The sequence below is a fragment of the Rissa tridactyla genome, chromosome Z (assembly GCF_028500815.1).
Source record: "Rissa tridactyla isolate bRisTri1 chromosome Z, bRisTri1.patW.cur.20221130, whole genome shotgun sequence".
NCBI lineage: Eukaryota > Metazoa > Chordata > Aves > Charadriiformes > Laridae > Rissa > Rissa tridactyla.
In genome coordinates, this window is record NC_071497.1 from 42,151,085 (window position 1) to 42,177,913 (window position 26,829).

At 38.5% G+C, this 26,829-nt stretch overlaps 1 protein-coding gene across 9 annotated transcripts in view; it reads right to left on the bottom strand.

Moving 5' to 3' along the window:
* The window catches only part of AOPEP (aminopeptidase O (putative)), a 213,204-nt gene that overhangs the window by 29,221 nt on the left and 157,154 nt on the right, over positions 1 to 26,829 (bottom strand). For 2 of the 9 annotated variants that reach the window (XR_008463670.1, XR_008463667.1), the window contains one exon: positions 14,556 to 25,995. The exons of the other annotated variants lie outside the window; for them this stretch is intronic. The gene's annotated coding sequence lies outside the window, so the exon portion shown is untranslated. The remainder of the gene's footprint in view (positions 1 to 14,555; positions 25,996 to 26,829) is intronic. 9 annotated transcript variants of the gene reach the window in all.

Consider the following 26,829-nt stretch of genomic DNA (forward strand, 5'->3'; position numbering starts at 1 on the left):
ACGCACTCTGCGGCATATTCTAGTGCAATGAGTCACAAGCCACCCATCATTACACGGTAAAGACACATGAATGTTATGTTTGTGGCACACACAGTATATATCTACCTATATATGTACATATACTTAGTAGCCTGACTAACTCAAGTTGAACCTCATGCAACCAAAAAAGAAAAAGCACAAGAAGTCTGATGTAGCAAGTGCTTAAGTGCTCTGTTTAATAGGCTTATTGGATGAACAAATAAATAATTCAAACAGAGTTCAGGGAGAAATTACACCAGCTGCCAGGAAACATCTATTGGAAACTGAGGGTTCAGGGTGATCAGTCAGAAGTTTGTTATATGCCCCAAAGCTTTCCCCACTATTCAACATTGCGGGGCACCAAAAGACGAAGGAAGAAAGGAGAAAGAATGTGAATTTAAGCTTTTGCGCACAAAAAGAAACTAGCACTGCTTTACTTTTAATGTTCTCCAGACAGATTAATGAAAAAAGATATCCTGTTACTTTAACACTACTTCCAGCTTTTATCACATTTGGTGATTCTCTCCTCCCACCTTGCTGCCCAGGTCTCCCTCTGCTGAGCCAATGTGCTAAGCATGCACAAAATTAAGTCGGCTGTAGGAAACAACACACTCCGCAGCCACAGCTGTTTATGTGGACCGAACAAGCCTGGACCCCTCATCTCTGACAGCAAGTCCATGAAGATATTAAGGATCTTCTGATAAATCTTAATCTGTAAAATATCACCCTTAACAGCAGACTAAGCAACACGACATTTTCTTCCCTTTCAGTCTGACATAATTTAGCCTAAATCAGTACCTAAATCAGTACCTAAATCAGAATAAAGAGGAAAAGAGATCTCTAGGATTTTAATGCTTTGGTTTCCCCACATTTTGATTTCCTTCCATTTTTTTATTATTAAAGTTGTATTCTTGGAAACTGAAAAAATCTCACATCTTACTGGCCCTTACTGGAACGTTTCTCTAAGTGGTACCGAAGCCTGCCAACAAAATGGAGTTGTTAAAAATAGTCAGACATTTAAAAATATTGAATATTTCAATTTCAGGACAACTACTAAAATGCCAACTTGAATGTTTATTGCACAGTCCAACAGCAGCCGCCTGGGGGATGGTGAGACACTCTAAAAAATAAAACAGGGAAGGCTCCTGGGAAGTAGCTCTGCTTGGCAAGTGAATTCATTCTGAACACTAATAAAATCCAAAATGTTGCAGAACGCCACACACAGAAAGGTAACTTCTGATTTAGAAAGCGTCCTCTGCTAACTACAAAGGCAGCAGAGAAATACTTAATTTGTAGAAACTGTAGAACAGCTGCCTGAATACATAGGTACAGAACAGCTGAGAATTACTATTTTATAATATATTTCCAGTATAATTGCTATACAGATTCACCCACAGAAAGCTACTGTTTAAGACAACATTACAGAATCTCATTGAAGCCAACAAAAGCACAGCAGCAGAGCAACAGTCGCGTCCTTAATCTACCTCTGCTTAGTGCTGCATGATGGGTGAAGAGTTTTTGGAATTACACGTTCAACTCTTTTCAGTTTAGATTTGATACTGCGGAATAAAAAAAAAAAAAAAAAAATCTGAGACCGTGGCTTCTGTTATTTTCCCACGTTCCAGCTGCCCAAGACGACACTTTACATACCAGTTTCCAGCTCACCGTTTAATTAAAGTCCTAGGCAGGAGCTTGCCACCAGCGGCACAGAGGGTGGGGGCACCAGCAGGAGAAATGCGGACAGACCGGTACCAAAGTGGCACTAGTGGGCGCAGCTACTACGTTTTGTTCTCCCGCTACCTCCAACACAAAATAAAAGGAGGAACATTCTCTCTCATTTCTTACCCTCTCCTTTTAATAAAAGAGACTCTGCCTACAAGAAAAACCCGGCCTAAGAAAGAGGCAGAAAGCTCGGCGGAAGTTGCACAGCAAAGACTACTACAAAATTCCTTCAGGGGTGCAGAAATCTTCTTTTCCCCAAGCACAGCAATGTGAATAACGCTGTCTCCAAAGCAGCTTTTTAACAGTTATAAATAAACGTCATAATTGACATTTGACACACTTGAATTTTCAGTCAAAAAACCCAGACTCTGTTATTTTTTGTTTTCCCCACCACCATCCTTATTTGTCCCACCCACCTGTTACTTCTCATCTTTCACGCCATGAGAATTGTTTGGGGTACACACCGTCAACTTGACATTTGTTGGCCTTATGCTTAATACAAAGCAGCCCTTGCTTTTAAGTGCTACCAAAACCAAACAAATGCTGCAGAAAACAAAAAGTAAATTTCGTTTCAAGTATTGTGAAGCCATTTTCCTTTACAACAACTCATATGCTGTGAATGCATATTGAACATCTTACATACGTATAATAAACACACAATGCAGCTACAGCAAAATACAGCAGGATAAACGTCACTATGTCAATGTGTATATCCATGTTGAAAACATTCAGAAAACCACCTTAACAGCCCAAACACAAAATGTCATGCTTCCTGTTAAAAAAAGATAGAAAATTTAAAAAAATCATTTACATATATATACACATATATATGTGTGTGTATATATATATGTATATATATACATATATAAAAATCACTCTCAGAACACACATATACATATATGTGTATATATGTGTGTGAGTATCTATATGTATATGTGTAGACATATATACATATATATATATATAAAAATCACTCTCAGAACTGTATTGGAGCATGCTCCATCAAAATGCTCAAATATATGCCATTATTGAAGTAGATCCCTTCAATCAGGAAATGTGGCAAGTATCAAGAAATAGTTTCATTATGGCAATGACTGCTGCAACAGCATCTCTTTATATTGTAAAGTAGATAGCTCCCGTCCCAACCTACACCTGCCGCATGTAAATCATACGACGTTTCCCAGGGTTCCCCCTCCCCCAGTTGTGAGTACTGACACTACAAAGAGGGAATAAATTAATATGTTGTGATCAAGCACACCAGAGGTTTTCTGTCACACCCCATATAATTAAACACCATCCCAACTGTAAAGCTGTACCCCAGCACTGTATACTTTATCTTGCCCTTAAGACTGTTTACCCTCTCCTGCGACTCTTCAGCCTTTTCAAAGAGTTCACTTTGTCCTGCCACTAAACAGCCATTTGTCCCCTGCTTCCCCTGTGTTACCTGATGTCATCGTTTTAAAGTTTGAATAATTAGGCTCTTACCTCTAAAAGAAACTGCTAATGATAGGCAGTATTAAAACTAGGGCTGTATTTGGAAATGGCAAGATGAAAGAATTAAAGAAAATGTCACCAAATTCAAGATACAACTCAGACTATTACCAAAGCAGCTTACTGGGGATGAATCAATGTATACTAAATATCTGGGAACTAAGAAAAAGCATACTTTATATTTTATTCATATCAGTACATAGGACACTTAAGCCATTATACTGTGTTACAAGAATATGTCAAGACATTAGTAGGTTTGAAAGGGTTCCTACAAATAATCTTGGAACAAAACTATGAGCTTTCTGAATCCTACTCCTAACCTGTAAAAAGCACAAAGAAAACAAATCTTGCATCGTCAAAGATCTGGTATGGCAGCTACAGAGGTCATCGGCCTCACATCCCAGAAGACCACCCACGCAAAGGAGCGTATTTATCAATTCCTACATTAACAAATGCAATAAATGCCAGATTCACCCTTTATCCTAGAAAAAATGCCACTGAAACATTCGACTACTGACCTTTCACAGCCATGAAATGTGACACAGATATATCTACTTGAGCATCCACAGCACCAGCGCTTGCACTGCACCCCTAAGCCAGGACACAAATCACTGAAGTAGTACAGCTGGTATGCTGAATGTCCCATTTGCTCCTGCCTGCACTTGAATGAAGTCATTGAAAGCCTCCTCGGAGGGGAAATGTGCCTCAGACTAATGCAGCAACCGATTGACAGTGGCGTGATTTCTATTATTACTCCATTATCACACTGGGATCTGTGCCTAAACGAGCATACTTCCTCCCTGATGCCATTTCCTTTTATCCTGGCTCTAGTCTAAAAGTGGATCAATGGGAGTAATATATATGATGTCACTTCAGTTTACAGCTACTGCCTCCCTCTCTCACATGCACAGATAGATCGATTCTTCCCAAAAATGGTTAAGAAATGCACGGGGAGACTCTTCTCCCAGAAAAGGGTTCTCTGCTATATTTGTCTGTGTAACCACAGCAAGAAACTGTTTACGCTGAGCAAAATCAGGGGGGAAAGGAAAAAAAAAGTCACTACTGTGCACTGAAAAATGCTGGCTGAAACACAACACAAACAAGGCCCAAAACAGAATTAAAGCGATTTGACCTTTGAAAATTACACAGAAAAGTTTCAAGTTTCCAAGGCAAAATATATTTCTCCTGTATTTCTTTGGCAGAATGCAGTCTCGTCCCCCCTATCCCCCCCCCCCCCCCAAACATGAAATGTCTTTTCATTTACATTTTTACAAGATTTTTCCAAAGTCAAACGAAATTCCTTCCCACCCCTCTCTTAGGAAAGAAAGGGGAAAACCCCACCCCAGAATTCAATAGTGAATGGTTCCCTTGAGACAGAATTTCCTCATTAATTGCAGATAAGAAAGCACTGCTACTAGTCCAGGAGACAGGATTTATAGGGCCAGGCCATCTCTGTGCCTATAGTCCGAACCGATCAAACAAATCCCTGAATGAATCTCACGTTATAAACTCTCCACACAGACAATTTGCCTTGAGGGTTGTTTTCTGCAGGCTGCAATTAAACAAAAAACCTTTGTAAAACAAATCCCCCCCTTCCTCAAACGGTCTAGAAAATTGCTAGCTTGAAAATTCAAGAAAACACTATTTACTCAACAACATTTTTAGACAGACTTTATCATTGTTTACCTCAAACAATATTCTTCAGATGCTGTTTTCATCTGCACAGTGACTTCTTTTAAATGAAAACAGGGCTTTTTCTTTCCCCCTCCCCTTCAGGGGCTAAAATGTACTCATATCAAGTAACATATGAATTCAATAAAAACGTCCACACTAACAGCTGGTAACTAGCATAGTGCGATACACTACTTAAGAGAGTCTAACTCTAAAAGAACTAGTCTGCAGTTTGATTAATATGCCAAAAAGAATGTAATCTGCAGCTGACAAAAAATGCTTTGAACTTGTTCGCAAAATAAAACCCATCTATGCTAGAGGCTGACATAATTTTAGAAGCGCTTAGAGAAGCAGACAGCTCTGTTTAACTTTATTTGGGTCAGTTTGTTTATGACTTCCCCCTTGCTGAAAAATCAGCTCCCCTTCAAACTTTTCTCAAAGATAAGTATACCTTGCTATATTTAAAAGCAAATAAATATCTCTCTCTGTAACACATTCTCATCTACCTATGAACTGCACTCCTACGAAATGTCTTCCCATTGTGTGCAGTTTTTCTCAATCTCTGCTCAGATGGTTCTGTCTGTGCTTGGCAACTCATTTTTCAATATCTGTTTCTTTTTAAAAAAAAAAAAAACAAAAAAAACCCAAAAAAAACCAAAAAACAAAACACCAGGAATTGTACTGTGTTTTTCTCATGGAAAAGAAATTCCTACGAACTGTGCTTTAAAAAGTCTTACTTCAAGAAGTAATGATCACAACAAGTTCATCAGCATTTGATTTGTGCTACACTTCAATATACCGTTTGTGGCACATTTACATCTGGTATCGCTTGCTTCATACCAGTAGGATATAAAATGACAGTGAGAGCAATTTATTGAATAAACAACTGCACTTGCATTTAGTTCCCAGCTACTTTCCTGTTTATAACATCAAAATTAAATATTTCTTATATTTGGAAGCAGATAATCTATGTTGAAATCATTTTAAGGCCACTACCTACTCAAATATACAGGTTTGATTTATTCTGGCCATGCATATGAAAACACTGCTGGATGAAGGACACAAATCCCAAACAACTGCACAAACTTAAGTATGCACACAAGTAAAACAACCTGATCTCCATTGACTTTTAACACTCCTTTTCAAATGCAAGGACAAAAATAGCAATAATCAGAGTGCAACTATTCGTATGCAAGCAATAAATGTTATGACACAGCTACAATTTAAGGTGGGCTTCCGTAGGGTTCAAAAAGGTTTTGTGCATGTGTTTGATTTTAATTATAACTTAAACTGAATATGTGCAACACTAATGTGTCCATGAAGCAACAAAATTTGTGAAACTTTTTCTAACTGAGGAATGTATGCAGCATTTTTGGAAGAGGAGTTGCTGCTGATGGGCAATGACTTTGCAAAACGGGGCTGCTTCTTTGAGATGCCCTCCTCAAAACGTGTCCTAAATTAACATTGATTTGTCAAGTAATGTTTGCATAACCAATGCTGTACTTCCCTAAATGTTATAGACACACAATTGGGGAAGGCTCTTGGGACTTCTTAAACACGTTCTTAAACTTTGTCATATTCATACAGGCTTTTTTTTTGTCCTGTTGCATTTAAATGCGATTTTGACACTGTAAAAATTATTGTACAAATCACATCATATTACTTGCACCAAACTATTTGTCACTTATGCATCGAACTTAGAATTTGCTTTTCCTAACAGTAAAAAATATTTATAGGGTAGTATGAAAGCAAAAACAGACAGGGAAACTGGGTATACATGTTACAATACTGTGAGATCAGAATGCAAGGATTTAATTTTATCAGTATTGTAAGCTGACTTTCAATGTGGGAATCCGCAGCATAAATGAAACTTAAAGATATTTCACATTCTGTGTCTGATACTAGGGTTACGCATTACCAGTAATGTTTTTAAAACACCAGCTATTGTTACCAGTCCGTAAACTGATTTTTTTTTCTTAAGATATAGCACAAAATATTTTCCCATAATTTACTTAATGGAGAGAAGATCCACTTATGAAGAAATTCAGCATCTGCAATCTAATATAAATGCACTGAAATGTCAAAAATGATTAAACCTTTATGATCTAACATACTGCTGTGCCAGCAAAATGAAAACCAGGTGGTTCCCCTACAGGTTCAGTCAAGTTATACAGTGCTTTCCCTCAACTCTAGTTTTCTCAAAGAAATGTTTCACCAGAACTTTACCCGCGAGCATAATAATTCCCTTTTAAGCATAATAGGCTACACATTGTCTATTCAATGGAGATTATCATCTCTGCCACATACTACTGTACTTACAGCATGTGCTGCTCCTGGTTTCAGATGAAATGGCCATGGCAAGAGAAAAGTGGAGACAAGAAGCCAGATTCCACATCTGAAATCATACTCCACAGGATCATTACTTAGACACACTGGGAAAAGAGAGCATTGGTCTAACACAAGCTAAAGTTGAAGCTGTCAACAGCAAGATCTTCAGTTACCCCTTCACTTGATCTCAGAAGTCCCCAGCACTGGAGAGGTGATCGGAACATCAGCCCTGTGGTTAGTCGTCTCCAACCAAGTGAAAGCAGTTGGCACTAAGACCACCTTCTCATCTAAGAGCAGACCCAATAGAGGCACTTCAGGTTCAGCAAACCGTTCATCTAACTACAAAAAACCAAAGCCATGGAGAACTCTGGTTTTAGTTTCCAGACTCTTAGACTACTACAAATTAAAGGAGTCATATAGAAGACCAACAAGTCTTAGGTAGCAATTGGTGGAAAAATTTCATACCCACATTGTTGCAGATGCTGAAGTGGAAGTATTTGCTTCCTTATTTGTCCACGCAAAACACTCTAGGTCTCAGCTGCTCCAGGCTACGTGCTAATGCTGAGATCAATGGCAGTATAAACCACCTCAGCTTGAATGACCGTCATCTAGATCCTCTGAAAACAAAGACCAGTGAGTGTCCTCTGAGACATTAAAAGAAAGATGAAGACTACAGCAGACCCTGAAAACCACTGTTTCAGTGGCCAGTGTATCAACTGTGAAATGAAGAGCTGGAGTGCCATTATCACTTTATGCTATCCACAACTACGTGTAAGAGCACCCTCAGGCAGATTTCCTTTATTTTTCTGACTCTACGTACTAAAAGAAGAAAGAGGGACAAAAACCTGAGAGCCAAATTTTTTCTAAGCTTTGCTATGTTACAAATTACTGGCCGAGTAACTTCATCACCGCGCACTGAAAGTGCCAAATCCTATCTCTAGAAACTATCCTGCGCAGTTAAGCTACCTCTTCAGTCCAAAATCCCTGCAACAGAATGGAGCAAGGGCTAGCTTGAAGAAGTACCGTCTTTTTCCTTGAGAAATTGTCACAAACATGTAAAATTCTGGATCAGAAATTCGTTCTACCTATGCCTACCAAGGCATGACCCAGTCAATGCCTAGAGTTCATCTAGGATTGGGATCTTCAAGGATCATGGGAATTCACTAAGAGTTTCCCAATTCTCTTATGGTTGGGTCAGGTCTTAGGGAGATCATGATTTGTTCACCAGAACATGTTCCTTTCTGATAAGTCAATCACAAAGGTATTGTATCAGCCCCAAACAGCCGGCATCATTCAGAGAAAGAACCTGAAGAAGAGAGCCAAGAACTTTCTCTTTTCTCTAACCTTTCATCAGCCTGGCTGCTGCTGAAGAAAATCACGTCAATTACACTTAGTTCATGGCTGCAGGATACGACACCACCTCACCAGGGAGGACTAGCCAAGATTTATCATAAAGCACTAACAATGTTACAAGCCTTCCTGGAGGGAAGGACTAAAGCACAGATGGGAAACTGCGCTTCCATCACTTGACCCTTTACTGCTGGAATCCACAAGAATCAACTCTCTTTGCTACCCTTCTGCTTTCAGAACAACAGGTGATGAGAGATTTCATGTATAATTATATAATTATGTCAGTTGCCTTTTAACACTTGTAGATCAACTGCATTTCCAGACCCCAGATTTTCTTCTGACCTGAAATCTGCCTCCAACGTATTGGGTGATCGACACAGCCTGTGCATACTCACAACAGTTTTTCCAACATACCACATTCATTTGATCCTTTGTTAGGGAGCTTTTGTTGTTTGGTTTGTGTATTTTTTTTTTTTTAAATTTGTTAAGAATGCAAGCAACCAGATTGAGTGGATTCAAGTTTCAGAAATGCACACGTACCTCAAAGCAAGCCTTAATCACAGATCACCTTACAATAGATGTAACTTTAACAGCTGAGATCTAAACCAAAGACTATGCTGGTGATGCTGGGAACTTAGAAGAGCAGTATGTAGAGTTTGCAGTCATGAAACAGTCTCCATTGACCGAAGACGCAGACACGCCAACCCACCACCATTGGCTTCTCTTGGATTCTTTTTTTAACTAAGATCTCACAACGGCTGTGACTAAAAATCTCCAGTTGTCTGGGAGAACTCTTTCATCGTTGCTGAAAGGGATCCAGTTCCACAGCCGCTGTCACTTCTCAGCCCAATTACCTCAGCGTCTCAAAATGAAGCCTTTGGCACTTCAGAAGTTAACTGGTACTGAACACTGCACCACGACGCTGGCAACCCAGGTTACCAGATGCCCGTCATATTGCTCCTCTAGTTTCTACACTGCTTCTCACCAGAATCCCCTCTAACCCAGCCGCTGCAGCCTGCACCAGTGATGCTGAGAAGGCCACCTGCGACTGGTGACCGAAGGTCACAGACGACAGATGGGCTCTTCCTCTATTCCACAATTCCCCGCTCAAAGCACACAGACTTCTTGAAGGGGAGCCTGAACTTTTTAATGGGTTGATCTAAAACTTGCACTGTGACCTAAGGACTGGTCACAGCCATCACCTCCTTCCACTCCAAATGCATGGAATGTTTCTCAGTTTTGCCCGCTTTAGTACAAATACATAGCAGTATGTACTTAAGGGGGGAAAAAAAAAAAAAGGAAAAAAGGAAAAAAAAAAAAAAAGGCAATAATTTCTCCCTCTGAAGAAACCCTTTCTGAAACAAAACACTCCACTGCATACAGCTCTCTCCAGGGGGAGAGGATGAGACAATAAACAACACATGACAGATGTTAGTTCATTGCTTAATGCACTTGTGGAAGCTACTCAGATTCTATGGCGATGAGTGTGGTATGGAACAGAACAAACGTATCTCATTACTTTTTATTCTTGATTTAAAAAATATGGAAAAGATTTTATTTAAAACTGTTGTGGAAGACAATTACCATCGTGAAAAAAAAATCAAGCCTTTAAAAGATCTGAAGACAAGTGGATGAGTGTTGCATGACAACCTTATTATGCCCAGTGCTATTTAAAAATACGCTACAGTTATTTGCAAGGATCTAGCTGGCAGATTTTCTCTTTCAGAAACCTATACAGGAGCATTAAAACTAACCATAAAAATAAATCCAAGCCAAAACTTCCTGGACATGAACTTTTCCAAACTGCAATTTGACTTACGGATTTTTAGCTTAAAGGAGTGCAAGAAAGTGAGTGTCTTGGGACAGGATTTGCACACTATTAGCATGCGTAGGAGCAGGATTTCTTAAAATAATAAAAAAACAATCCCAAAACAAACACCCAAAAAACTCCCCCAAAAAAACCAAAAAACCCCAAACAAAACAGCAAATCAAACCCTAAAAGTTAGTTGAAATACATGTTTTCAGAAGCAATTACCAGATAAAAAGTGGTAAGAGAAAAAGTGCTACATTCTGCTCACATTTCTCAGATAAGACTTTATGTAACGACATGGAAGATATGTGAGTTATTAAAAGGGAGCAGGAGTTATTTTGTCACGTGTACTGACCAGTACTTCCACAGATAAACACGATAATTACTTTTAGATCCAGATAATGGATTTGTTCCTTGACTCATAACTACAGCTTCGTATGGGAGCAACTCTATTCAATTTAATAGAGTTACATCAAAGCACTAGCCTCCAAAGAGCCCTCTTGAAAAGACAAAAATTAGTACTTTCTTGTGATTATAGAAATGTGTGCTGGTTTTATGCCAACGCAAGTGACAGAAACAGAGTAAAAATATTTTAAACATAATAACCAGCTACGGAGTTAATAAAGAGGTATGAACAAAACACATGACATTTAAGGCATAAACTCCTTTGTAAATTGACTCTCACATTTGGGGTGAAACTAGAGGCTTTAAATATATTAATTTCCTTATAAAAAAGGGATAAATGTAATTTATTATGCTCATTTGTAATGCTGGTACATGCACATAAGCATACAAAGATATGCTGACATAATAACTCACTGCAAAGGTTTTACTTCTTTGCAAACACCTCCTTTTCAATAACAAGTCCCATAATTTTTTTAAAATGTTGTTGTTGTTGGTATGTGTTTTTTTTTTTTCTATATCTATCTATATTTATATACATATCTGTGAGGAAGAGTCTATGAGTTGCTTAAAAGACCTTAAGTTCACATCCACATCCCCACCACACCACCCCCACCGCCACTAGCTTTATACGTCACATTCCAGGGTACCTGGAATCATTTAATGCCTCTATAAAATGCAGGTACTTGTAACTTCATTTCCAGAAGCAGGCACAAAGACAAGTCTTCTTGCTGAAATGAAGAGGGTTCTATGTTCTCCGTTTTCAAACAGAGATTTCTACAAATCAATAATTTATTACAATCTTAACTTTTAAGGATATTTGAAAATTTCCAGTGCTTTACAAATGACTGAGGAAGCAAAGAGTAGAGCAGTTGTTGCAGAAAAATAAAAATAAATCCTAAACCAAAAGCCCCACTCTCAAGATGTTATTTCAGTCAACGTGCAGAGAAATTATTGAATTTACTGTCCTTCATTTCCATCCTATTTTCCCTTTAGCAAAAGAATCTAACGTGTAAAGCTGAGAGCGCCGCATATCCCACTGTTGACCCGTGCACTTTTGGGTTCCACTCCAGGCATTTCATGTCCTGCTTAACTTAGACCTTTTTACATGGACATGGTGGAACCACTGTGGACCACAGTAGGACCCCCTGGTATGCAGGCATCAAGCAACTCACTGCAATCAATAGCAGGGCAGCCTATCCTCTACAAAACAGCATTTACTTACTTATTTATTTCTAAGGCTGCATGCTACTTTTAACTTCTCCCTCTTTAGGAAAGGAGGGAGCAAGGAAAAAATACTGATCTCCGGGAATGATATATGGAAAAATTGCTGTCCTATGGCCTTATTCCATACTTCTTATAACTCCCACAACTTCAAGGGAATATTTACTCTCGTAAGGAGAACAAGACTGGCGCTTAATCACTGAAGTTACATACAAACGTGAAAAAAATCAAGCAGATAATGCCAGGGAGCAAATGGTCTGACTGTAGAGCAGTAGAGTATTATTTATAAATGAATGGCCGGATAACCACTAAGTTAAGTACAGTAATTCAAAATCTTATCTACTAATGGAAATAGTTGACTGAAAGTCGGCTTTAGCAAGAACCTACTGTGCTGTGCACAGTGACAGAACCAAGTTATTTACATGAAAAGTTTAAACAGTGCAAGCCCACTACTAATTTAAGAAATTGCTTGGTAACATGATCATTTAAATCTAATTTAAGTTAACTAATGGATGCTTTTGAACACTGAAATGCAACCCATTCTGAAGTACAAGCAAAATATCTGCTTAGTATGGATCTTGCTCTTAAGAAGCAAAGGCAAGTGCCCCCTCCATCAGCTCTTTCCATCTAGTGAAATCAATCTTTAGAAGTTTCATTTCAGATACGTGTATGCTGCTGTGGCTAAAATGGACCTGAAGTTTCCATTATAAACTGCAATTCTCAGGGATTTATAACTTAACTATAAAAATTCCCTCCAGCACGAAACTTGGCATTAAAGTTCTCAGCCTGTAAGAGATTTCAAAGAGATTACTTTCACTATTATTATTCCAGTTAAAACGTCCAAGTCAGTTTACTGACTTAAGACAAATGTCTGTCACCAAACTCCTACTTTTTAGAAATGAAAACTGAACAATTGATTACTCTAGGATGAGTCCAATGACATTTGCAATTCTTTGAAATTAGGACAGCTATGGTAACAAACAGCTAATAGCTATAGCTACTGTAAGGCGTAAATATTTTTGATTGGCAATATTAACCCTTTATAGCTCCATCGTAGATAGCAAAACAATAGCACTTTTTTATTTACATTCAAACTAGGCAGTAAAGATTTCGTTTGCTGTGCGGTCTTTTCCCTATCGTTAAAAGCAATACCTTGAATATGTCTCTCAAAATCCCAGCCGCATCATCCGCTACCCCAACAAAATGCCAAGACAACCACAGTTTATGTGCACAACCCTGCACTTAAGTGTAATTAACTTTGTGTGCACAAGTAGCTCCACTGAAAGGAACAGCAGCCTACACGTGCTCACAATTTTACACCATAGGGCCCTCTCAAGAGTCCCTTTTAAAAGGACATTACAGGGTTTAATAAATGAATAGCAAAGTCACACTGTAGAATTTTGCAGCAACAGTACGGTTATTGTTTTTTTTCAAACTAGCTCAAGACACGAGGATTCTATATTATGCAGACTCGGAGCAATTTCTATTACATGCTGCTGCTTATCTGCAGAATCCAATGAACTCGTTAATTTGTGTACAACTTTAGCCAGTCTGGTCTGAAAATACACTGAAATAAACAACGCATTCTTGGAAATTTAACACTTCTTACTAACCCCTTAAACACAAACATTTTAGCTACCACCGTATGTCAGTTTTTAAAGCAGTTTCTGTGTACCAGGGACTTCAGCCTGGAAAGCTGCTGCAGCACTGACTTTCAGATGTATACATACCCACAAGTCGTAGAAAGCTGGGCACCAAAAGCACTCAGCACTTCTGGAAATTAAGGCTCTCACAACTACAGTGTGTACATTATAGTGGCCCACGCAAAGCAGACACTGTACACTGAGATCTCCCGTTTCTTGTCTGTTTTTCTGGCGATCTTGTAGTTATTTCACCATAGATTGTTAAGAGAACGAACTCCTGCCCACAGTCTAGCAAAAGCTAGCTATGAATCAGTGTATCTGCCTTCATTTTGCCAATTGTTTTTGCCTAAATTCCAGAGACCAAAAGATCCACTTTAAAGAAGGGAAAACACGTTAAGCAGTCTTAGATTTCACAATTAAAAAAATTCAACCTCGAAAAAATGTCTGAACAGACATAGGAAGTTGATTACATGGGTATTAGATATATATTTTTTCCCCTGTAAACTATTCCTAAAGAAGTTGCCTTTATTTCATATACCTCTAAAGTCACAGAACAGACACCAGCTGTGCTGTAAATGCCCAGTCTGGTGCTGCCAGGTAAAACGCTCTCAGACGAGTATTACTGTTTTAACGTTATGATTGAACTCTGCAATAGAGAGCAATTTTCTTTCATAAACACCCCTAAAAAAAGTGATTAATGATAAATCTAAGTTCTTAACCACTATGAAGTGCAAATGGGCAATAGAAGCAAGAAGGTGATACAAAAGGAATTTCACCGATATTCAAAACAAGCACCATAACCAGTAACAGTTGAATTCCTCCAAGAATTGGTAAAGCACATGACAAAAGAAATGTAGTATTATTGTGAAAAGGCCAAAAGACAAGGGTATACTTACTGAAAATGCAATGTCAGTTCCACTCAGCTGGCGAGAGCACAAAGTCCTTTAACCTGATTACACCTTTACTGTGGTGGCTCTATAATATTCGTCTTCTCTTCAGACTAAATACACTGGCTCTTCTTCTTAATCTAAAACCAATCACAAACCAGTCTTGGACATGCTCCACCCTTGCAATTACATATTGCTCTCGGTGATCATATTCCACCTCTTTCCTTCCCTCCTCCTTTTCCATACTGTAGTCCTTTATATTCAATGCTCTTCTGGGAGCATTATCTCTCATTTAATAATCGCATTAATTAGAAATTTTAATTTTGGCATTTAAACAAGTGAAACTAGTTTTGACAAATCTTACAAATCAGGGGCAATAACAACATAAAAGTAAAACCCTTTTTCATCTGCCCCGAACATATATGAATTTCTAAAAGATAAAAACAGAGAAGAAATGTTATCCTCTTGCCTTCTGTAGCAACATAATAGTGTCCGTTCATGTAAGAACGCTGTTAATTTCAGGTGCCAGTGCACTGACTTCAAGGAAATATTAGCAATAAATATCCTTTCCCTTTAATAGCTGAAATACCAAGTGGGTGCACCGAAGTTTGCCAAGGGCAGCACGTACTTCTTAATCTTCAGAGTAATTGCACCTTATTTCATATGCAATTTTAATGTAAATAAAAGGAATAAAATGAAAAAGTAGGTCTATTGAAACTGTAGTTTCTTTTAATTATGAATGCTATATAATTAGGATGCTTACAGTAAATTGCAGGTGCTGGCCTGCATGATTTCCCAATGCCAATCTCAGCTCAGAGTGCCTGGCCGGAATAAACAAATAAAGAAATGGTATTTCAGCTGGCCTGTATCTTTAACAAAACTAGTGTAGATAAGCAGCCTTTCCATTGCATATCGCCCTTCTATATTAACCTTTGTGGTCAAAAAATATTTTGTCCCAACAGAAACAAAGTGTTCACAATGCTGATTAGTTTTGAGTGTATCTGCATGCAGCAAAAAAATAAGGATCTATACCTCTCCGAGAGGTATCTCAAGGGAAAGAACAGAAAAGTGACAACAACGATATGTTGTGATATAACAGCACACAATTTTTTCACAAATCTGCCCAAGTTCCATACAGTGCTGAGGACTCGTTTTCTCTGGAAAATGTGTCTTCCCTTTTTTCAATCCCCTTCGGATCCTTGACCATACAGTTTGAACTGACTTGAAAAGTAAAGGGGGAAGGGGAGTGCGGGGGGGAGAGATAAAAATCCAAACTGTGGTGACTGGCTTTTTCAGTATTTACATGGCTGTATTTATATCGCCAAGGCAATCAGAGATTATTCCCCTGAATACTGAAAATTACTGATTTATGCTTAGCAACCCTGCGAATGACAACATTTGCTGCACACAATAAGGAAACCAAATTCAGGGCCATTCAATGTATACAATACCTCCTTCCTTTATTTATTCATTTATTTTTTTAAAGCTCAGGTTTCCAAGTCCTCCAGTAAGTGCAGACTGTGTAGGTCAGTGGTACTGTGGAGATACACATATGTGTCGTGTATCATAGCATGGCTCTAAATCGCAGGGGCAGACAGCAAGAGGGATTAGTTTGATCTAGATTTTGGATATGTAAAATTGCGAGAGGCAGAATGGAAGCTGGCGAGTCAGGCTGCTGAGACCTCAAAATCGTGGGAAAACATACTGCTGGCTTTTAGCCAGTTATTTCTTGAATGCCTCTCCCTCTGTCCACTTATACCTGCTACTGTTTAGAGCAGTAAATCAAAAATTGTTGTCTGTTTTTTAAAAATGGGTTGCAGGTTATCTGTAAGAGAAAAATGTGAGCTCCATTATGCTTACATCTTCCTTTCTCTTTTTTTTACTTACAATATATACATTGGCTTTTTTTTCAGTTCTTGGTGACTGGATTTTCCTCTATTTTTGTAATGTTTACTTAATGTTTGACATCTTACTGTTTCCTACGGACATGTCAGTTTCTCCAGTTGATTTTTTTTTTTTTCATTACTCACACAGCAACAGGGAAAAGAGAAAAAAAACAATAATAATTTTTAAAAACCCTGTCCAGGAAACTGGATTGTAAACCCACAAAATCTGGCAGAGTGACAAAGAAGGGGGGGACCTTACATATTTTTAACTAACATTTTGAAGCTGAATAGATTTCCAGTTCAGTTGTTTAAAAAACAAAAAGGAAAACGAACATACTTTGCTCAATCGAAAGAGAGGGCTGTGACAGGGAATAGAGGGGAACAAAGAAGCATGCTTGTACTACGAAATTCAACAGAAGGCAAGAAAACGCTGCAAAAAAAAAAAAAAAATCCATTGATAGGATGACATTTTCTTCCCACAGAGACTTTACACATTCCACCCTTTCACCACCTTTCAAAGCCCCCATATTTTTTCCAGTATTTCAAATATTACTAAAGTTGAAACTCTCTCCTGCTTCTCATTTTCCCACATTTTCTGTATTTGCTGCTTGATTAGGATGGCACGTTTCCCTACAGAGACTTGCCAGAACACAGTGCGTGAAGGCGAGGTCTGAGCTGAAATACTACAAAATAAACTGCAGCCACGAAGTGGCTACTTGTGGCCGCAGAAGGCCACCTTCCCCTGGAGCAGGCAGGAGGCACCGCATGCCCGTGGTACGAGGGACACGTGGGACATACGGCTGCTTGGCACTTCAGGTGCAGAAAACATTTCTACTTTGTTTCAAAAGCCATTTCTAAGGTACTCCAGTGCAACTCTCCTCAGCTCTGTCTAAAGGCTTTCAGTGGTGGCGTTAACGTGTAAGGGAGACAGATTTCCTGATTTCCCTGGAAATCAGGAAACACCACAAATACATTTTTGCTATTCGTGCGTGAAAAAACTGAATTCAGTAATACACAATTCAAGGCAGAATAATCTCGCACTACTCGATGCTACCTAGCACCTACAGAACGTGTTTGTCAAACTGTATTTTGCTGCTACTCGTTTTCTACCACCTTTTAATTTCTAAGTTTTAATACAAAGCAAATATAAAAGTAATTAAATGGCTACAATCAGAAGTAAAAACTGTTGCATTTTGTGCAATTACTATGAAAAATCCACATATACCTATTTCTCACACAAAATATCTTCAGCACTGCACAAATAGCTCATATTTGAAACACTGTCCAAAGCTGTGCTTAAAGTAGCTTATTATGAAAAGCCAATAGAATTAGTCTTGACTGAGGTGGAATTACTAGGCAATGAAAAGTAAAAAGAAAAAATACAAGAAGGAAAGTCAAGCATAGAGACAACAGGCTCAAATCAAGGATCTGTATTTTTCCACATTAAATTTGATGTTAATTTTCCAGCGATATTAACTTACCACATACATTTTCATAATTAAATTATATAATGTGACACTTCAATAAACATATTAGGTAAATATCACAAGCACATTAGTTTAGCACAAGAGAGCTTGGCCCTGTATTTAAAATTAGTTGCATGTTCCTGATATGCTGCTACTGTGAAAAAAGTCCTACTGTGAATAACTATAAATCAGTTTTCCCCAATCATACAAATCAGCAAATATATGGAAAAACTAATCTGCAGCACATTTTTCAATAGAGATTTTAGTACAACTTGAATGGAGCAATGAGAGAAGTTACTGTTCAGATAAATATTACGTACATTTTTTGCACATTTGCGCCTTCATCACAACTTGCAAATAAGCGAATCAGTAGGTGCTGATGTGGAGATACAGTTTTGCACTATTTTTCTGACAGGTGTGCATATAATAATATGTCATTACTGGGAAAAAATATAAATTTCATACAAACCCTTTAAGAACAATGAAGACAACATGGAAAACATAATACTTCGAATAGATAACTTGCAACAATTTATGGATGCTGACAGAACAGATCTGACTGAAATAACTCAAGGCTAAAACTGTTGAAGAGGACCTCAAAGAATGCATCTTGTAGCAACAGTATTAAAGAAACCACAATAACAAAAAAAGAGGACACAATACTAGTTATTTCTGACAACATTAAAATCAAACAGTTTGTGTAGTGGACATTAATAGTAACTTTATTTTTTGTTATGCTACTGTCTGTCTACCGCTCAAAAAGAGACTAGCACACGCTTTGGAGAAACTAGAGAATCTGAGTTGCAACTGCTTTGCATGAGATTTATGTGTTAAGCATTTAAGACATAAAATTTTTGCAGCAGTACTTGTTGAGACAGAATTCCCACAGATTTCAGTGAAACTCATCTGTGTAAGGATTGTAGGGTGGGGCATACAGCACCTTCTGAGTAATCATTTTAACACACACACACACACACACACTGTGATCATTTAAATTTATTTTGACATTTTATATTCTTTGGTTAGCTTTAAACTTTCGGCGCAAAGCCGAAACATGTAAACATTAAAGAGCACAGCATAAAACAGTGCTGCAGGCAACAGCCTTGCTCAAATCTACAGAGGTTGAAGTCAACACGTAACATACGCCTAACCACCTTGTTCATGGCTTTTATCACTGAGGACATCTGCACACTGTGATCATTCTGATTTAGGGATATCATATACACTGATAAGGGTCAAATTAATTTAATGTAGGAAAAAAAAGGTTTCAAAATAATATATGTGTGCAAAGCAGTATAAAATCATGCTAACCTACATGCTTATAAAATGATGAAATTTAGTACAGGTGTATTTTCCAACTCGTAACACAAGATTTTTAGAAAGAAGCAGGAAGCTACTATAGAATCTAAACCAACAAAGCACATAACCAATGCATTAGAAGTATGTATTATCAAGGCATTTTCTGACATATGCTTTGGTCACTGGAGTCCTGTCCAAAAACTTGTTCTAGTAAGTTGACTTTAGATGTCTCTAAATACTTTATAAAAACAATTTGTGGCTGTGTAGGCAAATAGACAAATGCTAAGCCCTGGCTTTTGCAATTGGAAACAGCCAGATTTGCATGAGCAAACAGTGAAAACAGGAACTTTGAAAGGCCCTGGATAGATGGCTTACAATTTACATCTCAGCTATAAAACCTGAATATAATGTATAGTTAGAATAATTCATCACATGAGAAAATTAGGGGTTTATATTTACACACACATTGTGAAGCCAATCCTGACACCTTTATATAGCCATACTTCCAATGTTTTTGCTTGCACAGTAGTGGCAGAATGGGATCTTTTTCTCCAGTTTTTTGTACTATTCCTTATTGGAATTAGGAGCTAAATCAGATTTAAACATTCACAAGCCCCATCTCAATTGTGGGAATCTTGGCTTCTGAGCTACAGGAAATATGTCCACAGTCTCTGTGTACTTCCAAATTAGTAAAAGGATGAGTGTACTTTTGGCATATGGTCCTGTATGCAAAAATGATTTACCAAATGGAAAAGAGAGGCTTAAATGTTTACAGTGGAGCTTAAATACTCTTTTCTAGATAAACTTCCATTCTGAAGAAATGCAACATTTAAAACAAAACAAACAAACAAAAAAAGGCAGCTAGATGACAAGAGTTTGGTTACCTCAGCTCAGCCTCTACTGAGAAAACCCATCCAAAACCTGCCCTCACAACCGGCAACCCTGACGGACATGGGGATTGAATGAGTGTGGAAATTGAATTACACCCTCTCTCCCTGTAGGTGGTCCTTACGGATCAGTGTACTGGAGTGTGTCAGAAGCTGGCACCGCTCCTGTCCATGATGCATCTGTTCCGTGGACAGAATCCTTCAGACTGCAGCTATCTCAGTATGGCACTGTTCAAAGGAGCTAAATACAATTTAAAAAAAAAAATCTCTTCTTTGAAACAGTAATTTAAGATAAATGTCTATTCGCAATAGACATTTGCAATAGGAACTCTCATTGCAGGCTCCTGCTAATCTCATTTAAGCATGATTTTGTTTCTACTCAGGAAACTTAAATTAATTTAGCTGTTCCTGAAAACTGTTACAGAAAGATGAAGTATCCAGTGGCTCACAACTACAGTTCCTAGTTCAACAGCCACATTTGCTACAAAGTCAGGTTATGCTGAAAATTTGTTTGCTTTAGCTACCATTACACAAGGGATTTATACTATTACACTGTTATCCCATTACATTGAGTTTTTAGACTTGCATAGATTGCCTAGAGACTGAAAAGCAGAAGAATTCAGATCCTCATGCGTGCTAAATTACCAGCTGCGAGAAAGTCTCTGGCATATTCCCCACACTGATGAGACTTTGTCATTAATGCACCTCACCATTGAGAAGTCTGATGTGATCTGATTTCCCACTACTGTCTGCTTTCTTGTTCTGTAGTTGATGATGATGATGATGATGATGATGATGATAATAATAAATAATAATAATAATACAGTAAACTGACAGTCCAGGACTACTTTTTACTTTAAAAATTGTGTTTGGTAATTCATCCTGTGCATGGAAGACACCGTTTGGGCAGGACAACAACTATGATCAAAAATGTCAAAACAGGTATAAAAAACACCTATGAAGCACAACTGAAGTCTCCCATTGTTTTTCAGAGACCTGCAAAATAATTTTTGAATAAAGGCAATTCTTCCATTCAGCTATGCCAAAATTACATGGAGGACTCCATCAAGTCAAATAGAAAATCAACATACCTGACTCTCTGTGAAGCTTCCTAACTCTAGGACTTTTCTTCCACTGTCTCTTTCAAAATGAAGGCTAAATACTGACAATCAAATTAAGACAACGAAATAAGAAAGCCAAAGTCACTGTTTGAGGGATGTCTAATTGGATGAAGAGTTCAGTTCAGAGGGTCAAGTCTGTTCCTCTCTCCACGCCACTCCTGCTATATGCATGAGGGCATGTACCATGAGATAACCCACAAGCAGACAGACTGCTAGCATGATACAAGATGATGCTTTGCCCTTATACAAAAATTCACAGTGTGGCTAGCATTGTTGGCACTTTCTTAAAAAACCTAGATGTTTCCAGTCATCACTTTGATGCGAATGGCCATGGGGAATGCCCAAGTACCATCACCACCATCAACATCTGAAGCTCAATTGCTTGCTATTGCTAGCTGATGTGACAAGGTTCTCCCTGCAAATTTTTCATTTACACTCACAGGCTGCTATCTATGAATGGCAAGCAACCCCCACAGCCTCATTTTCTTCACAGCTTTCTCTTTAAAACAAAATCACACAGTTCAGGAAATACTGTAAGATGGAGCTGGCTGCACTCCTAGAAATAAAAAATTAAAGTTTCAGTAAAACCTGACATATCCCTGTAAATTACACCTTAAAGCCCCCCAAAACAAACAGGAAAAGATACTATTACCTAATGTCTGAAAATTCAGAGAATATATTCATTCATGGAAAATACTTCTGCAAGTGAAATGAACTGAAATTATTTCCTCTGTTTATTACATAGTAAACAAGATATTCAGGTACCTTTTTAACCCGTGCCTTCCTGGAAACAGTACATTCTTTTTATTTATCACGGAAAGTGAACTTTGGTCTTGGTGCAGATAATCTTATTAACACAAAAACATGCTCAAGAAGACAGAACCGGACACTGTTTTTACAGAGGCATGCTACAGCAGTTCCCAGTGTGATCCCCAACCCCAGCAATTGCTCGTCTCCAACTACGACAGCTATCCAAATTTATGCTACTGAGGTAAAAACATCATATCCTCTACACTTTCAAGTGTATTTTCAGAGAAATATCTTTATTTGCAAGCAACACATCCAGAATTCATTCAACAGTAATCTCAGTGTGGAGTTTATTCCCATAACAATCACATCATCTTTCAGATCAGCCATGTGTCCATGACTGTAAATGCAACATTTGTGGCCAGTCCAAAACAGGGACAAGATCAAAGGAGCTATATAAAGGCAGCCCCACTGGGGTGACATTACACACTGCGCCTATAAATTTAGACTACTGCTTCCATGGCCACAGCTTTCCCTCAACACTGAAGTTGCATCGGGCGCCGTAACACCTGAAGGAAACAGAAGTTTCCTTCTCAGGAAAGTAAGCCACAATAATCCCAACATTTTTATGTCACAGTAAAAGCATTCTATTTCAAAGACAAGGAGCCACAGAAACCTCCTGCGAGATGCAAACACCGTAAGACCTTTTCCTTGCACTGTATATTCTGGTGAACAGCAGGGTTTCTGCTCCCAGGAGCTATTTGCAGGCGAGCTGGCGCAGACCTGCGCAGCCTGCCTCTCCACCCACAGCCCACGAGGGATCTCCCTCCAAGAGGCACAGATCTGGTGCATGGTACTGACCTTTTGGCCAAAGTGTCGCTCCTAATTAAAAGTTTAAAACCAAAGTCATGTGCCACGGGATCACAGCAGAAATGAATGCCTGTGGCTGCTCTTGCCTGCCCTGGCTTGGCCTGACAGCCACACAAATAGGTGACAAGAATTCATTAAGGCTCTTAAGACACAAGTTGGCAGCAAATAGATAGACTCAAGCATAGGTAGCACGGGCACTCTTATCTCCCAAAGGACCATATAAGGTTGAAACTTACTTAGCACTGGATTTGTAACTCCAAGCTCTCTACTATAAGCTAAAGATTCGGCAGGGGAGGTTTAGATTAGATATTAGGAAGACTTACTTTACTGAAAGAGTGGTCAGGCACTGGAACAGCCTGCCCAGGGAGGTGGTTGAGTCACCATCCCTACACGTATTTGAGAAACGTGTAGATTTTTGACACTTCAGGGCATGCTCTAGTGGCAGAGATTGTAGGGGGGTTTTTTGTGTGTGTATGGTTGGACTCGATGATCTCAAAGGTCCTAGCCAACCATAAAGATTCTATGATTCTATGATTAAAAGCATACATTATGAAAGGAACAATTGCTGTCCTAATGGTTAAAAGAAGCATGTATATTTCTAGATGATTGGGATCTCAGAGTGCTCATTTGGGAGGAAAAAAACCGAAAAATTATTTCCATAAAAATTATATTTAATACTTGCCCATTAGATGGCTGGGGTCCAAGGGCTATTGTGTCTTCTGGATGGCTCACTGACTACCCTGTCCTGGCTCCCTTTTTTTGTGGCAGGCTGTTCAGCAGAAATGGGAAGCACAGTCAGCATGGTAAGGCCACGTTAACTTGCTGAAAATGAGCTCAATAGCATCTCTTTTTGAATTAGTTCTATGACTGCAATTCTCATATGAGTCAGCAGCCAGAGAAGTAGGTATTAATTTAGCAACAAATTTTTTCCAGAATATGTGAAACAAAGCCCCTTGTTCTGTTAGCTCAGGCTCAGTTGCCCTTCCTGTTACTTCTGCACTGTGTGAGTTATGATTATGCAGCACACAAAATCAGAGCAAGTTCTTTAGAAGTGGCCATTCCTTTCTACAGACCGTTCATGCTACTGCTGAACATGGTTGTACATAACTCTGTATTATCTCTGTGTAAAGATAACCAAAGAAAAGCTACATTTGTAAAATCATTCAAATTATAAGGACTTATACCTTTTGCCAAATAATGCTATGTTACTCAATTATGCCCTCAAAACACACCGCACATTTACCAAAAATAATTATTTAAGGGATTGTATGTTCAGAAACTAATTGATACATCCAAATATGATGACCAGTAGTCAACAACAGCACAGAAATGTTATTTCCTTCATGGGTATTAGGCTGTGAAAAAAGCCCAATCCTGAAATACTTAACAGTTTCAAACTGAAATCTGGAAAGGAAAACAACTGTAGTGTCCCCTTATTTTGAAACACATTAAGAATACTCTATGTGGTATTACTTACTTTTAATGAAATACATATGATATTGAAACCAATGATATTCGTTTCGACCTCTGAAATAGAAATTTACTCCTCAGCACAGTGGACTCACAATGATGGAGAACGTTACTTCAGGAATGTCCACACCTCATAGTTTGAAATGGCTGCAACCTTTATATTTTATTTGATAATAACATTGCAGGACTTTAAAAAATAAAGTTTAAAAATATCAGCAAATAAGGAGCGAAACGAGATATTTTTAAATACTCAGGAACGCCTCTCCACAACTCGATCTATTTCCAGGTTTGCCTCCTGACCTTGCCACGGCATTCAAAAGACTTAGTGAGAAGCTTGAAAGAAAAGAGGAGAAACAAAGAGACTTTACACAAGTCCCCAGAAAGGAATTTTGCCTCTCCTTTACTTTTCCTTAAATAAACCCTGGTTACAAACTAGAACCATAATTTTTCATACCTCTTGAAAGTGGCCAGGAATAGATTGTAGCCTCATGATCACATGGTGGGGAGAAAGAAAAAGAAATACTGTGAGCTACTCAGTCTGCCAATAAAACTTTGAAGCTATGTAAACCTTGTAATTCTTCCTAAATCCGGTTTTATCATTCAGTTGCTAACAGCAACCACTATTTGTTTGAATCAGCAATAAAAAATCAGGGGTCCAGCCCATTGAAACTGGCACTTTGACACAAAATAATGCAGGGGTAACCTATATTTTCATACTGACCACTCTAAATACATATAAAAGAACAACATTCACTTGATGCTGCAGCCATCTCCTGATAGAATAACTTTCCATATCATGAGGCCAACACAAACGCACAGAGTTACATCTTCTGGTGATAATCACACAACCAGAGGATCATCAAGCTCTTGAGGTTCTGGGTGGGCACAAGGACTAACTCCACAGCAACATCTGCTATAAATGCTGGCTCCTTGCCTTCTGAAAATGGTCAGAGTACATGGTGGAGTTTGCGTGCCCTGTAACAGCTGGTTTCACGTAAAAATGAGTTTCTGCTAATGCAACTAAAACACAGCAGGAATTTTGTTTTTGATGCATGATTTACTATGTATGCAAAGGATCAAGAGTTTAGGAAAAACACGGATGAACTTTTATTTAGAAGTAAAGAATTCACATCGTCCCATACTGGAAATCTATTATTTTTGAAAGCTGACAAACATAGTCCCCTCCCCTTCACTTCTAGAACAAAACAAAATGACAATATTCAAAGTTGTTATATTCAACTAGGTAGCAAAGCAGAAGGCCCCTCCTGACAATTTTTCAGTTCTACAGCAAAACACTGCTTAGACATGATGACTCAGATAAGGTAGCATACTTAGGCCACAAAAATCATCAAAATCTAAGTTTATACCAATTTCAGACTTTGAAATTAGACGAAGAAGATTCACGTACAAAGTGCATGCTCGTGAAATTCATGAGGTAGAATTTCAGATGCCACAGCCTGCCCCATCAAAATCAAAATCCAACTACTATTTTCAAGCAGAAAGCCATTTTACAGAAGCTCTATTTACCTGCCACTGGAATAGTCACAATTAAACACTTTACATTGTCAGCTAAAGAGGACAGAGAATGATTTAGGCTTCTATCCTCAGGTTCCAGTGTTATCAGCTTCAGCACAAAAATATCCCTCCATTAATGGTACAATGGATCTGGAAACCCCTGGTGGATTCCATCAGTCCAGACGACACTGAAAGATACAGAAGAATTAATTTTATTTTTTTTTGACAGAGGGGAAGGAGACCAAACTGAGGGGGCTCCTACATTTGGAGCAAGAATACCTCTAAAGCAGGGAATAAATTGGAAGTTGTTTCCCAAAGTCATTGCTGATACTAGGGTCATTGACATAAAACTTCTTTTTGTGTCAGTAGCATGGAGACGAACAAAGAAAGAACTCAGGAATAGGTCTTCATGCTTTGACATCGAAACAGAGCTGGAACTACAAAACACTGCTTAGCAGTCAAGCTCTGGACATGAGTTTTTTCCAGTGCTTAATTCTGAATACATTGGTATTCAAAACACACTTTCCACACCATCTTTTACAGACATTCCCTATGCAAAAAGAGGGTTGAAATAATACACACTAGCCAAACCACAGCATATTCCATAGGGGAAACAAACAGCCATAGAATACAGCAGGTAGTATTGCGCTGTTCAGCCTATGGGGCAAAGGAACACAAGCCATGAAAAAGCAGCATTTATTCTCACATGAACAATTAAAATACAAAAGACCTTAGGCACTTAAAAACAACCCTAGGGCCATACTTCCAAAGTGATCAGTAGTAAAACTATATTTCTTTCCCTTCACCTTCACACAACGTTCTCTCATGAAAAAAGCTCACAATCAATCCACCTACAATTAAGATCCATTTCTGGATGGCATCACCACTCACTGGCTTCCTATTTCACAGAGGATCTGGTACATTTTTTCATGGCAGAAAAGTACACCAAAAATGAGTGAATTAAAATAACCTGTTGAACAGCCTTTGATCAGGACTGAACTGACTGCTTCAGCACAGATCCC